Here is a 13,057-nt window from a genome sequence, read left to right on the forward strand (position 1 = left end):
CTATAAAGGGTTGTGTTTGACATAATCTTGTAGGTTTCATAGTAATTTGTGTTTTGCATAAGCTTATAGGTTAGTTGTAAAGGGTTGTGGGATTGATTGCATTGCTTTGCTTTTGGATGTCCATGCTAATGTCATAATGTCTTTGGCATTCCCTAATCCATTTGAGGAAGAGCTTGGGCATGTGTGCACTAATGTTATTGTGTTTTGCAAGGAAAAGGAGCTTGTTGAATTTTTATTTGTTAATTTCAATGGTGCCCTTATTGTTGGTGTACAAGTCATGACTTTGTGGGGAAGTTATCATCCAAAAGGTGCCCTTGTGAAATGAAGGACAATTAAAACAATCAAAACTTTGTGTAGTGCTTCTTTGGGTCCTTTGAAAAAATTTATAATTATTATACCGCACTATCCTGGGGGAGTTCTTCTCTTCATGCATGTCCTTTTGATTGGGTATGCACTTGCCAATGATGCCGAGCAAGTTGCTTCTAATGCAATTGAACAACAAAGGTATTTGGAGATTACGTCCTCAAAGAACACGTCAGTGCTAGATGGGTCAAGCTTCTCGAGCTCTTTCAACAAGAAAGTCCACTCATCGAGTGGGATTTTGTTGGTATACATGAACTTGTGAGTAGAAATAGTTAGGGGCATTTTGAAAGAGTAAGATATAAATAGCTTGTTCTGAGCTAATGTACTGTGTGTTGGGTATGGCATTACCCATGCACTGTACTCATTCGAGGATTACCAAAAAGTGAGCGAAAAGAACCGAGCAAAGTAATTAAATTGAGCAACAAAAAACGAGCAAACCATCCATTATAGAGACATTATCAATTCATAAATTTAATTGAAGCTCAATTAATTTAACCAAAAAGTCTAACTTTCCTCCTCCTTTGATCAAACATATAAAATCTTTATTGAAAGTTGTTGGAACCTCTCTTGCCTCCTGGCCTCCTATTGCCCATTGTAGCTACATTTCTTTATCACCTCTTGCCTCTAGGACTGGAATCTCTATTTCTTTACACCTATTCCTCATTTAGAACAAATGGTAGTAGCACCAAAAGCCCTCATTTCGTGATGTTTTTCCTAACCTCTTATCTTTTTACCCCAACTTTGCATGACTCTAAAAAGACATTTTTCTTTTTCCTTTTGATCATAAATAAAATAAAAAACTAGAGGGAATTTTGTTGCATTATTTTAAGGATATCCATTTTTTTAAAAATTACTTAGCATCCATAGTCATGTAAACCTTATCATCTACACCATTTCAAGGTCAAATTTCAACATGAATCTTGAGGGGTGCTAGAGATAACATATTAATATGTTGTGAAGAGATGGTCCTAGAAGCTGGCTTAAAATCTCCACTTCTTTTGCAGAGGCCATAACTCTTGCTACAGACCCCGATCGAGATGATGTAAAAATCAAAACTATAGTACTCAAGCTCATATAGACAATTCCAAGGTCATATTTCAACATTAATCTTGATGGATGGTAGAGACCATGTATTAATACATGGTGCAAAATGTTCCTAGAAGGCTCAAAATCTCGCTTGCAGAGGCCATAACTTTTGCTATAGACCTCTGATCGAGATGATTTAAAAACCAAAATTGTAGTACTCAAGATCATCTCAACACCATTACAAAGTCAGATTTCATCATTAAGCTTGAGGGGTGGTAGAGGTCGTGTATTAATACGTGGTGCAAAATGGTCCCAAAATGCCCAGAATCTCTGCTTGTAGAGGCCATAACTTTTGATACAGACCTTCGAGCAAGATGATGTAAAAACCAAAATTCTAATACTCAAGATCTTCTACAACTTCAAAGGTCAAAATTTAATAATTAGCATATATTTTTGGTTGTGCATAAGGATACAACAATTATGCATATAGATTGGGAATGGTATATGAAAATCTTTTTTTCTTATTCGGTTTTATGCTCTTTGATGGAAATTGTCACAGTTTTTTGGTTGTTTTTAGGGAGCTTAGGTTCTCAATTGGTTTATTGTAAAATCAAATCGCTTCTCTCTCTCTCTCTCTCTCTCTCTCTCTCTCTCTCTCACTCACACACACACACACACACACACACACACACACACACACACATACAGAGACTCTGACAATATTCTTTTGCAAGTGGGTTGCTTGGTGGTTGAAATAACAATCATCGTTCTGGTTCCAACCCACTGTGCTGGTTTTATCTGCTACTATTATTCCACTTAATGTTCAATTGCATATTACGCTACAATTATGTGTTTAATTTTCAATTCCATATTGTGTGTGTGTGTGTGTGTGTGTGTGTGTGTGTGATGCAATGACAGCGTGGTCCTCACCATTATGAGCTAACTGAATTAAAAGAGTTAAATTGGGGGGTACACCCTTTTTTCAAGGAACCAAAATTGTTTTAAGAAAGTGAAAAAACAATTTTAGCTAAAAAGATAAAGAACTAAATAAGCCTACTGTATGTTTAAGTAGAGTATATCTCAATTATCTATATGTAACTAAATAGGAAAAGTTATACATACAACCCTAAAAGGAAATAAGACCTTACACTTAGGCCTATTTAATGTTTTCTTCTTTTTATTTTGTAAATAAATAAGCAACAAATCTTTGCATAGAACCTTTTATGTTACAAAATTTCTATAAAGGAAATAAAGTCATTTACTTATTGTATGTATTTAATGGACATGGAAGGCGTCTAAGATAAATCTCAAAGCATTGAACAGAAAACAAATGACTAAAAGAGACTACTCCACACAAATTAAATTACTAATAGAGTGTAAATGAAAGAGTACCTTTTTGAAAAAAGGAAACTAAAAAAAAGAGGGGGGCCAGTCGAAACATCTAGGCAAAGATAAGACAGTCAACCATATGGTTGACTAAGCAAAAGGTAAAGATTTTGGTTAACAAACACATGGAGAGCAAGTCTATGTGACATGCAGCTGTGTATCAATGAGACACGCAATATTAGATGAAAATCATGGAGCAAGGGAAGAGAAAAGAGAAGCCGCCTTGAAAGCGGAGATATAGGGAGGAAAGCATCATGGAGGTTGATGTGATCCACTTGAAACACCAAAGTTTCCTATCCCCATTAAGGAAGTTTTTCAGATAAAAAATGTGGATTTTAAGGTGCATGAGTCAACTAGTACATGCGCTAGCCATGGCTTATTTGTGCATGATTTCATTAAGAGAGGGAGTACTATTCTTCATTATGGAGGTGACAAATATGAGTATCAAGATTGGAAAGAATTGTGTGAGGTTAGACCAAGGCTAAAGAAGTACTCTATCCAAGAGGACCCTTATGTTTCTATGGAGGTCATGATGTACATTGTTGGCGATGTTCGGCATGGCAATGTGGCCGGGTATATCAATAGTTATAGAAATACAAATTCAAACCCAAATGTTTGTTATGTATTTTCACCTTATTTACCACCTATGGTCCATCTCCAACAAGAGAGCAGATGTTGCAAAATATGGATACATTTGTGTTGAAACCATAGATGATATACATGTAGGAGAGGAGCTTCTTGCAATGTATGATTTTCGATACATGATATGTACTCATTTGAAGATTCAATACTAGCCAATTCATTTTTTTCTTACAAGTTGTGGACTTGGGTTTTAACTTTTGTGTATGATTTTTGTTATCTTACTAGAGCTCTAGCTACTACAAACTTTCTATTTTTTGATGCCCTTTGAATGCCGAACAACATCAGTTATACTCAAACTCTTGGGGGCAGTGCTCTAGGCATGTATGCCTCTTGTTTACATAATGTGTCAACATAGTTAAGGCAATGATACATAGTTCATATTAACACTTTGTGAATATTAAGTGCTTTGTCATTCCCTACATCAACTATAATCTTGCATAACTCCACTTAGTCCAGGGCTTCTTGGGATATGGACGCTATTGAGGGTGATGACATGTCAGAAGATTCACATTCATGAATAGGTATGGTTAAGGTCCAGAGATACTAAGGTGTTTATGAAACCACCAAGGTTCATGAGATAATTCTCACTCCTAAAATTCTATTCATTTGGCTTGTGTTTGTAGACTAAACAAATATAAACCTGGTACCATTCTCCTTGGCATAGAATTATTGAGGAATGGTAGTGGTTGGATTCTTTCCATTAAGTATATACTTTGACACAGTACATATTTATTAGGATAGCTCATTTTTTAATTATTAGGATGTAGGCTTTTTTTATTAGGATAGTTCATTTTTTGCATGATTAGGATGTAAGAGCTATGATTAAAAGTGTTTATGAACACCACAAAGGTTCATGAGATGATTCTCACTGCATAGATTCCAAGCTGTTTTAAAGACTATGGCTTGAGAACCATTCTCTTTGCAAACAATTATAGAAGAATTAGATTCTCCCTAGAAACACTACAAAGTGAGAATTTAATGATGGTTGTTTTCACAATGAAATGTTCAAGTTTTTAAGCACAATATTACATGGTTTGTGTTATGATGCAATTATCAAGGGAGAACATAGTTAAAATTTCATGATTTTGTGAATGATAATGTAGTTGCTTTCTCCTATTTCTCTAGTTTTTGATGGAGGAAGGCTACAATTTTTCAAAATACTGCCAAGCTAAGAATTTGGATTTTCCCAAATTATCTAATACGGTCTTGAAAGGTGTACTCCCTTGCAAGGGTGGTGGTTGAACGTTACAAAAGAGTGTGAGGCAGGGGGGTGGAGTTAGGGGGGTTATCTTGATTATGTGTAGTAGATGTAAGTAAAGGTTTCAAGTAAGAAAATGCTTTGAAAACTTATTTTTGGGGGGGTTCTAAATGACTAGCAAATGTAACTATAGTTAAAGAAAACAAATGTACTCTCTTAGGGAAATAAAAAAACATTCAAGTAACTAAGAGATTGGCTAATAATTATTTTAAAGACGAGTTTATGGTTTGCCTGGGTTAAGTAGGCTAAGAGAAGAAAAAAAAGGTGGGGTTTATAAGAGTGGAAATGTGGGGAGTGTGTGTGTAGATGGGGAGGAAAGGGGGGATAGTATAGTAAAAGAAATAAAAATTTTAACCAATAAGATCCATTAAAAGGGATAAGGGTTTCCATATATATGTTAATGTAGTACAAGAATGAAACATTGGGGGGAATTTTAGAAAGAAAGCCATGCGAAGCTTATCAATCATGAAAAAATAATCCTAAAGATGGGGGAGTTTTTGTTGAAACAAGTTCAAACGAATGGGGCCAACATTTTAGGGATGTGTGTGTCTGTGTGGAACAGGACTGCTCAACCCCCAACCCAGAGTGTAAATGTGTGTGTGTGTGTGTGTGTGTGTAATGTGCAAAAGTGTAGAAATCATGTGTGTGTGTGTATGTGTGTGTGGTTGAAATAACAACTACCATGATGGTTGCAGCCATTGTGCTAGTTGCGTATGCTACTTTTATGTTGGTTGACTTTCATTTTCAAATTATAAAATGGGGGCAGGGGAGAGATACAACGAGAGAGAGAGAGAGAGAGAGAGAGAGAGAGAGAGAGAGAGAGAGTTTTCTTGCAAGCAAAAATCACCATGATAGTTGTCTATCAATTAATTTTTCCTCCCAAGCAACAATCGTGCTTGTTGGTGACACCATGTTGGCTATGTCTAGTGTATAGGTTTTTCAATTTAAACTATATAAATTTTTGGATCATGAGTAGACAGATTTAGATTAGAGATTTGTGGCTAAGTACCCAACATAAGGGCTAGGAAGAGAACATTGAGCATTGCAAACCATGGTATGTCAAGAGGCTCAAAGACTGCGAACTTTGTTGCTACAAAACACACATAGACTTTGATTTAGAATAGCAAGCTTTGAATGACCTAAGATGTGGTCATATTGGAGCATTGCTTTATGGAGATAGATGCCCATGTTTCCCAAATGAGTGTTCGGTATATTGGCCTCTTCGATCCTCATCGCTTGTTGCCAGGGCTAGGAGGTTTGACACTCTAAGTTATGCATGGAAGCCAATGATTTATCCAAGGGGATATTCTAGGTGGCACTATATTAAACGCATTCTTTGCTAAATGACCACCTTTTAATACAGTGAAGGATTATATGAAGAAGAACCAATTTGTCTATGATGCCAAGGATTTTGTGAAGGATCAGAACCAATTTTTTTGCCAAATGAGTTTAGGGAACATAACCCTATCATTGTAAAATGGAGGAGACTTGAAATGTTGATGTTGAGGATCAAAGTAGAAGAGATGGATTTTGCCATACAAGACCCCTTGACCCATGGATTCTACTTTCAGTAACCTTCTTGCAAGTTTTAAATCCCTCATTGGTATAACGTGTGGAATTTATTTGAATCTAGCTATGTTAAGGGAGTATTAAGGGGGAACATGATGTGCTGATCCACGAAGATCTTGCATTGAGTTAACTCCAAAGCCACAATGTCAAATTTGTAGCATGAGTTAATTTATAGCTCTAAAATGGACCATCATACATGTGGGATGTCTATTTTGGCCACCATTTTTGGTTTAGATATGGACAAGTGACATAGCTCTAAAAATGTGGACACTTATAGCCACTAGGGCTGTAATTTTATTTAAAAAAATTCTAATGACTTAATTTGGTAGCTCTAACAATATGTAAAATTACTGCTATTATGCTTGCATGCAATTATAGCCACTTGGCAAGAATTATGGGATGATCATCTAATCCATCGATTGAGTGGGCTAAATGTGGGCTATGGTAGCACAAAAATTCCTTGATGGCCAAGATATTTTTGATGATTACAATGATATTCTTTGATGGTACACCAGGCTTCTATTAGGCTTCTATTGCAATGGGCACCGGCTCTTTAAGTTCCATGCACCCACTTGTCGACTACAAGTTATCCACCTTCACCTCCCTGCTGCTCCACCCTCCTCTCCTACTCCATCCTTCATGTCTACTGCTCCACCCTTGTCTCTTTCTCCAACCTTGTCTCCACCCTTTGGCTCCACTACCCTGGAAACTACGCTTAGGCCCAAGTGAACCTCTTCTTGTACTTAAGTTGTTAAGAGTAGTGGCCTACTTTCCCATCACCAAAGAATGTTATACATACTCCAACCTATCATGGCAGGGTAGTGTTCCTCATGAAGTCTTCCGAGGGTTCATTATATTTAAATCCTCTCTATCATGTGTGTTTAAGGTCTAATTTAAAGATCCCTTATCAATGGAATTCTCATGAGTAAAATGCACCCTTTTTCTAATAGATTTGTGAATACCCTCTTTAAATGTTACCCTTTTGTATGTAGCAAATGTGAAAATTTTTTTTTTGAATGTTGTGTTGTAATTATTCAAATTGTGGATGATCAAGTATACACAATAGCTAGAGCCAACCTTGTGACTTGCAAATACTTTCAAGGCAACATCAAGAAAAAGGGAAGAACAATAAAATATGTGCAATCGAAGTTTATATTTTCAAGTCGCAAGAGTTGATGTAGCTATCCTGTGCAATAATTCATGTCGATATATTTCAACATTTCGGCATTAACTTTACAAGTCCACATAATCCACTTAGTCCACTTAAACCACTTCATTCACTTATACCACTTAAACCACTTCATTCATCTATACCACTTAAACCACTTCATTTACTTATACCACTTAGTCCACTTAAACCACCTCATTCACTTATATCACTTAGTCCACTGAAACCACTTCATCAATTTTAACCACTTAAACTATAGTAATCCACATTATGCACTTAATCCACATTAAACTTTAAATTAGCTCCATATTATCCACTTAACCCACTTAGTCCACTTAAACCACTAAATCAATTCTAACCACTTAAACTACAATTCACATTATGCACTTAATCCACATTAAACTTTACATTAGCTCCACTTAGTCCACTTAATTCACTTAAACTACTTAACCCGCTTAGTCCGTGTAATCCACATTATGCACTTAATATCTGGATCATTATATTCGAAGAAGAATATTACACAGTTATGATAGAGTTTACATAGTTACTCACAAACCTTGCCTTATCCAAGAGTTCAATGAGGAAGGTGTTGTTATGTATATTCTAAGTAAAGTGTCCCACATGAAGGCCAAAAACACACTAGGTGTTTTTGACTTCACAATTCTTGTACAGGTTACTGATGAGGGAACCAAGGAAGACTTGAAAGTGACAATTATTAGTCAAGTGGCTGATCTAGGATACAAGAGAAAGGTACTCCTTGGGCATTGTTTTTTGTGAACTTCAAAGTGTGCTCACACTAACCTTGGATGTTCTTAGGTATTTGGAGTTTTACATTTACAAGCCTAAACACATAGCTTATGAAAATGTCTATGACTCTTTTCAATTTTCTCGCGTTTTTTGTGACTAAGCACATCCATTTTGCTATGCATGCAACATAATTTACATCATTGTCCAGGTCCCTTGCTTAAAGGGACAAATCTAGCTGCGTGAAGGAACTGAGGTGTCAATTCAGAGAAAGGTCCACATGTTGACGTTGTGGTTGGACTAGGCACATCTTTTAGGAGTTGCATGAGAAGAATGTTCTTCATGCTCGTGCAATGGAGGCACAATGTTCTTGCACAAAAGTTCCAAAGGGAGCTTCACAAAAAACATCTCCAAATTTATGATTTATTTCGAGCAAGACATGTGATATGCCATTGCTTTGAATAAAATTTTTCTACTCTTCTTAAAACATTCCTTTAGTTGAGACATTGTTTAAAACTCATGTCATTTGAAGGTTTGATGTTCAAGGGGGGAAATTCTTTGGAAGACATTTCATGATCAACATTGGTTATTAAAGTGGAACCAAGATTCTCTAACTTTTTTCATAGAAAGAATCATAAGTCTTGCTTGTAAAGTACTTTGCCTATGTGTTCTATCTTCAATGTTTGCAACTTTAATAGGCTTGTATTTTTTAGAACATCTCATTAAACAATTTCCTTTCCAATGAAGAGCCTTCACAATAAGATTTTGCGAAAACATAACTAGCACAAGTTTTGGATCCGCCAGTGCTAGCTTGATCATTTGCCATCATCTCCCTCTTGTCCTCTTGCTCCTCTTAGCAAGTTACACAAATGGCTTCTGACAATCTTCTCTCTACATGTCAAGTGCCGATGAACATGACCTTCCTCCAAAAGCACTAAACGATGTGGACATTCTAAAATGTTTTGTTGACATGTGGCCTTCATTCAAGTATGATGGTTTGCTTGATATGGTATTGATGCATATTTCATTAGCATCTACAACAACTGCAATTAGTCCCTGGCATGCCTTGTATCTATGCACATAGACATATCCTTTGTGCAAAGCCCACATAATGCATTGGTACTTCAAGTGTCCACCACGATCACATGCATTGCTATTTGATATTATGTCAAGGTTATGAAACATGCTTAACAAGTCATTGGATCTTTAATGTAATGATTGCTTCAAGCTCTTCAATGTTTCCTCTACCAATGTGGGTCATAATTCCCAAAAACATATTTTGTTTTTGGATGAATCTCCTACACCAATGACTATAATGCCCCTCATTAGACCATATGCAAGAAGAAGGTACATTGCATGGTTCAACGACCATGAGAAATACTTTCTCAAGATTATAGCAAACAACCAAACCTTGGTTGGAAAGGAGGTAGCAACCTTGTACAATCCACAACACAATGACAAGAAATATAACCTGGAAGCAATCATAAAAAAAGTTTACCACTTGAAGATGAGCATTAGTACAAAGCAAAAATCCATGGACTCAAGAACTACACTCCCTACTATACTTCAAGACATGCATACTGTTCAAACCAATGTCATCCATCCTATAGAGAATTCTCCTAATAATAAAAGACCACTTGCCAAAAGGAAGAGAAGTGTGACAAGCACCCAAGCATTATACAACATAAACATTGAGGACACCCTTGCATTTCCTTGCATTTCTTGTGGACCCTTTACACTCTCCTCAAAGTTGAAAATTTTGAATCCATCTTTCAAGCTATTTTTTGATAATTAAGGGCTTCTAACCCTTGCACAAGGAGAAAATGACAAATCAACTTGTTCTCTTTGCATGAAATAACTAGCATCCAACACTTTCTATCATCAACATGACAATAGTAGAAAAGATGCTACACACAAGCAGCCTTAATGACATCGAGGCAAGAATCATATCCATTAGAATCCCATTTGCTCAAATACCAGTGCTGACATATGAGGGAAAATTGGGTTTGTGAGGTAGTGTGATCAATGCTTTTGTAGCTGTAGATAGAGCCCAATGCATGCTTCCTTGCTTTTTGACTGAAAACGTGATGACTATGCCAGTCACAAGTAAGCATAAATTCCAATGTAGCAACTATAGTTGCAATTAAGCATAAAGTCCAATATAGAGATAGCTATACGAGTGGTCTTCTTCAGCCCATCCTAATAATAGAAGCATTAAATTAGCTCCTTTCTAGCTGTCCATATACTCAGAACCATATCAAGCTAAACCATCTCTTGGGTGGATCATATAAGAACAATTCATCGACTTCCCAAGACAAGGCTATAATTGTTGCTTCCTTCTAAAGGCTTCTCACCTTTGAGAATTTTAAAAGATAAATTCTGCGAGGAGATAGAATTTCCATTTCCTACCCTCTTCTTTGGCCAGTTATAGAATTACAAGACTCTTGATCAAACATCATACCAAGATATAGTAGCATGGGAGTTGACTAATGTCTGCTATTGATTAACTATGTATCCTAGAACTTGTTCTTCAAATAAAGATAATGGTGCAACAAATCTTATCTTCAACCTAGGTGCACATGTGCAAAGCTTTAAAAAAAGGAAGGACACCATGCAAAAGAGGTGTTTCTTGATACCAACATTGAGAAGGTTCTAAAATCCCAAATTAGCTATCAAGACTTTGTTCACCTCTGAACATTTACAAATTACAAGCACCTTCTTAAGAAGAACCTCTTTACTATGGTTAGGTAGCTTGGGACACCTTCTTTTTTTGTTACACTCTATGCTACAAAGAAGCTTTGAGAGACCTTAATTGAATGCCTTCATAAACTTAACCCAATATTGGATTCCACCTCTCCTTCATAAAATGATTTGATCATCCAAACTTCATACATTCAAACCCAATGACAACAACAAAATATTATGTCCAAAAATTCCAAGCTCTGAGGCACTTGCTAAAAAAGGCCAAACCATACTTAGACTCATAGAATATTTGTTCTTTGTCACTAAATAGAGGAAGCCAACATGACCACAAGTTATTGTGGGTGAGGGAGGAACCAATTTATAGACTATCCATAAATGAAGAGATAGTGGCATTTGTAGATAGATACGTCTCAATAGACATCTCAAACTTCTCTCTTCCTTAAACTAAAAAGATAAACAAGCACAAAAAGACTTGCAAAAAGAGAAACCAATAATGCAGATTTGGATTTCCTGCCCCCCCCATGACAAGAACAAGGGTCTTGGCACCTTCATATAATGTAGTTAATAGTGAGCAACTCAAAAAAAACCCGAAGTGAATAAAAGAATTTTAATTGTTAGACTCTATGTTGACCCTAGATCCTGACTCATTCTTCTATCAACTTGGGTTTTCCAAAGAAGAGTATGTCCAAACCTTGCAAGCCTTCACATCTCAACCAACAAATTTATTGAAAAGACATCCTGAAGACATGTACACTAATAACTAGAACCTTATGTTGTCAAGGCTATGGGGAGAGAACATGGACAACCAATTTGTTATTAACCCACATGGTGCTGCTACATACTACACCTCATATATCACAAAGGGTGACAAGAAAACAATAGAAGATGTTAAAACCACCCTCACAAGTTGCTTGGAGTCCAATGCTCCTACAAGTGAGTGAGTAGAGGCAATCAATAGTTTGAGCAATGAAAACTGAGCAAGCCTCATGAAGCGATCAATGAAAACCAAGCAAGAAAAATCAACATATGACATTTGACTTAACCCATCACATGTATCCATTAATTATAAAAAAGAAATAGCCACAATTGGACATAATGATTCAAGTAGTGGAATATTCTTCTTAAACAATGTGTATCATAATTGAATCTTACATAAGAAGCTACTGAATGCTATTCATCCTAAAGCATGGCAAGTGACTTTTACATAAATAATAGTAGAGTTTGTACTTCAAATTCCAATAAATATAATATAAAATGGTATTTATTGATTCTATCATTTATGAAATAATACATGAATGCATATGTTTGAGAGGCTAAATAGTACCATCCTAATCAACAAGATCCAATCCAGCTCTTTTGGCACCAGCAACCTACACAAGGGGCTTGACAACACTACCCACAATCAAAGTATCATTATCAAAAGAGAAGCATGTATGCCCATCTATTAAGAATTCTCCCATCAGAGGTATAATATCGCATCCCATAGGCCACCTAGAGGACACAAAAGGATCAAAATAGATTCAATGAAACTAGTGGATCCCTTAATGCTTATTGAAAATGCATGGTGGATGATGCTCTAGGTTTCTTCTATACCTCAAGCTTGATAATGAGTCCACTAGTTACTCATTTTTTGTATATTCAACTTCTTGAAGGTGGCTTTAATATATACACTACATATTGGAGGTGTACAACCTAATTGCATCATAAACACAAGCACTAGAGGATCATTTGCAACATGGAAGAAGGTATATCAAATATATTTGATCTCTTACATCGCATAATGATTCAAGGAAGGAGCTTTCTAAACAACATATCTTCTCCTTCTTGTTTAGGTAACCATGTAGAATTTTATCTAGAACAACACACAATGATCCACTCAAATAATTGCATGCAAACATATCATTCCATATATGTAATGCATTATCATTCATAGGCAAATTATACAACAGTCATATAGATAAATAGAATCCATGCTTAAACTCTTAGATAGTATAGAACTAAAATAAACTATTTCCTACCACTAATGGGCAAATATGGACTAGACACCCTCTGATCATCCAATATTGTTGCAATCACAACTATGCCACACCTTAAGTAATCCTTTGTGACATGGTACCATGTAGGTATACCATCTCCACACATCTCAAAGCCAGGGGGAAAGTCGAGAAACACATTACTTGCATGTAAGCAGCAAGGTC

Source organism: Dipteris shenzhenensis, chromosome 12 (genome assembly GCF_047967505.1).
Source record: "Dipteris shenzhenensis isolate YYH24624 ecotype China chromosome 12, Dip_SZ_1.0, whole genome shotgun sequence".
Classification (NCBI taxonomy): Eukaryota; Viridiplantae; Streptophyta; class Polypodiopsida; order Gleicheniales; family Dipteridaceae; genus Dipteris; species Dipteris shenzhenensis.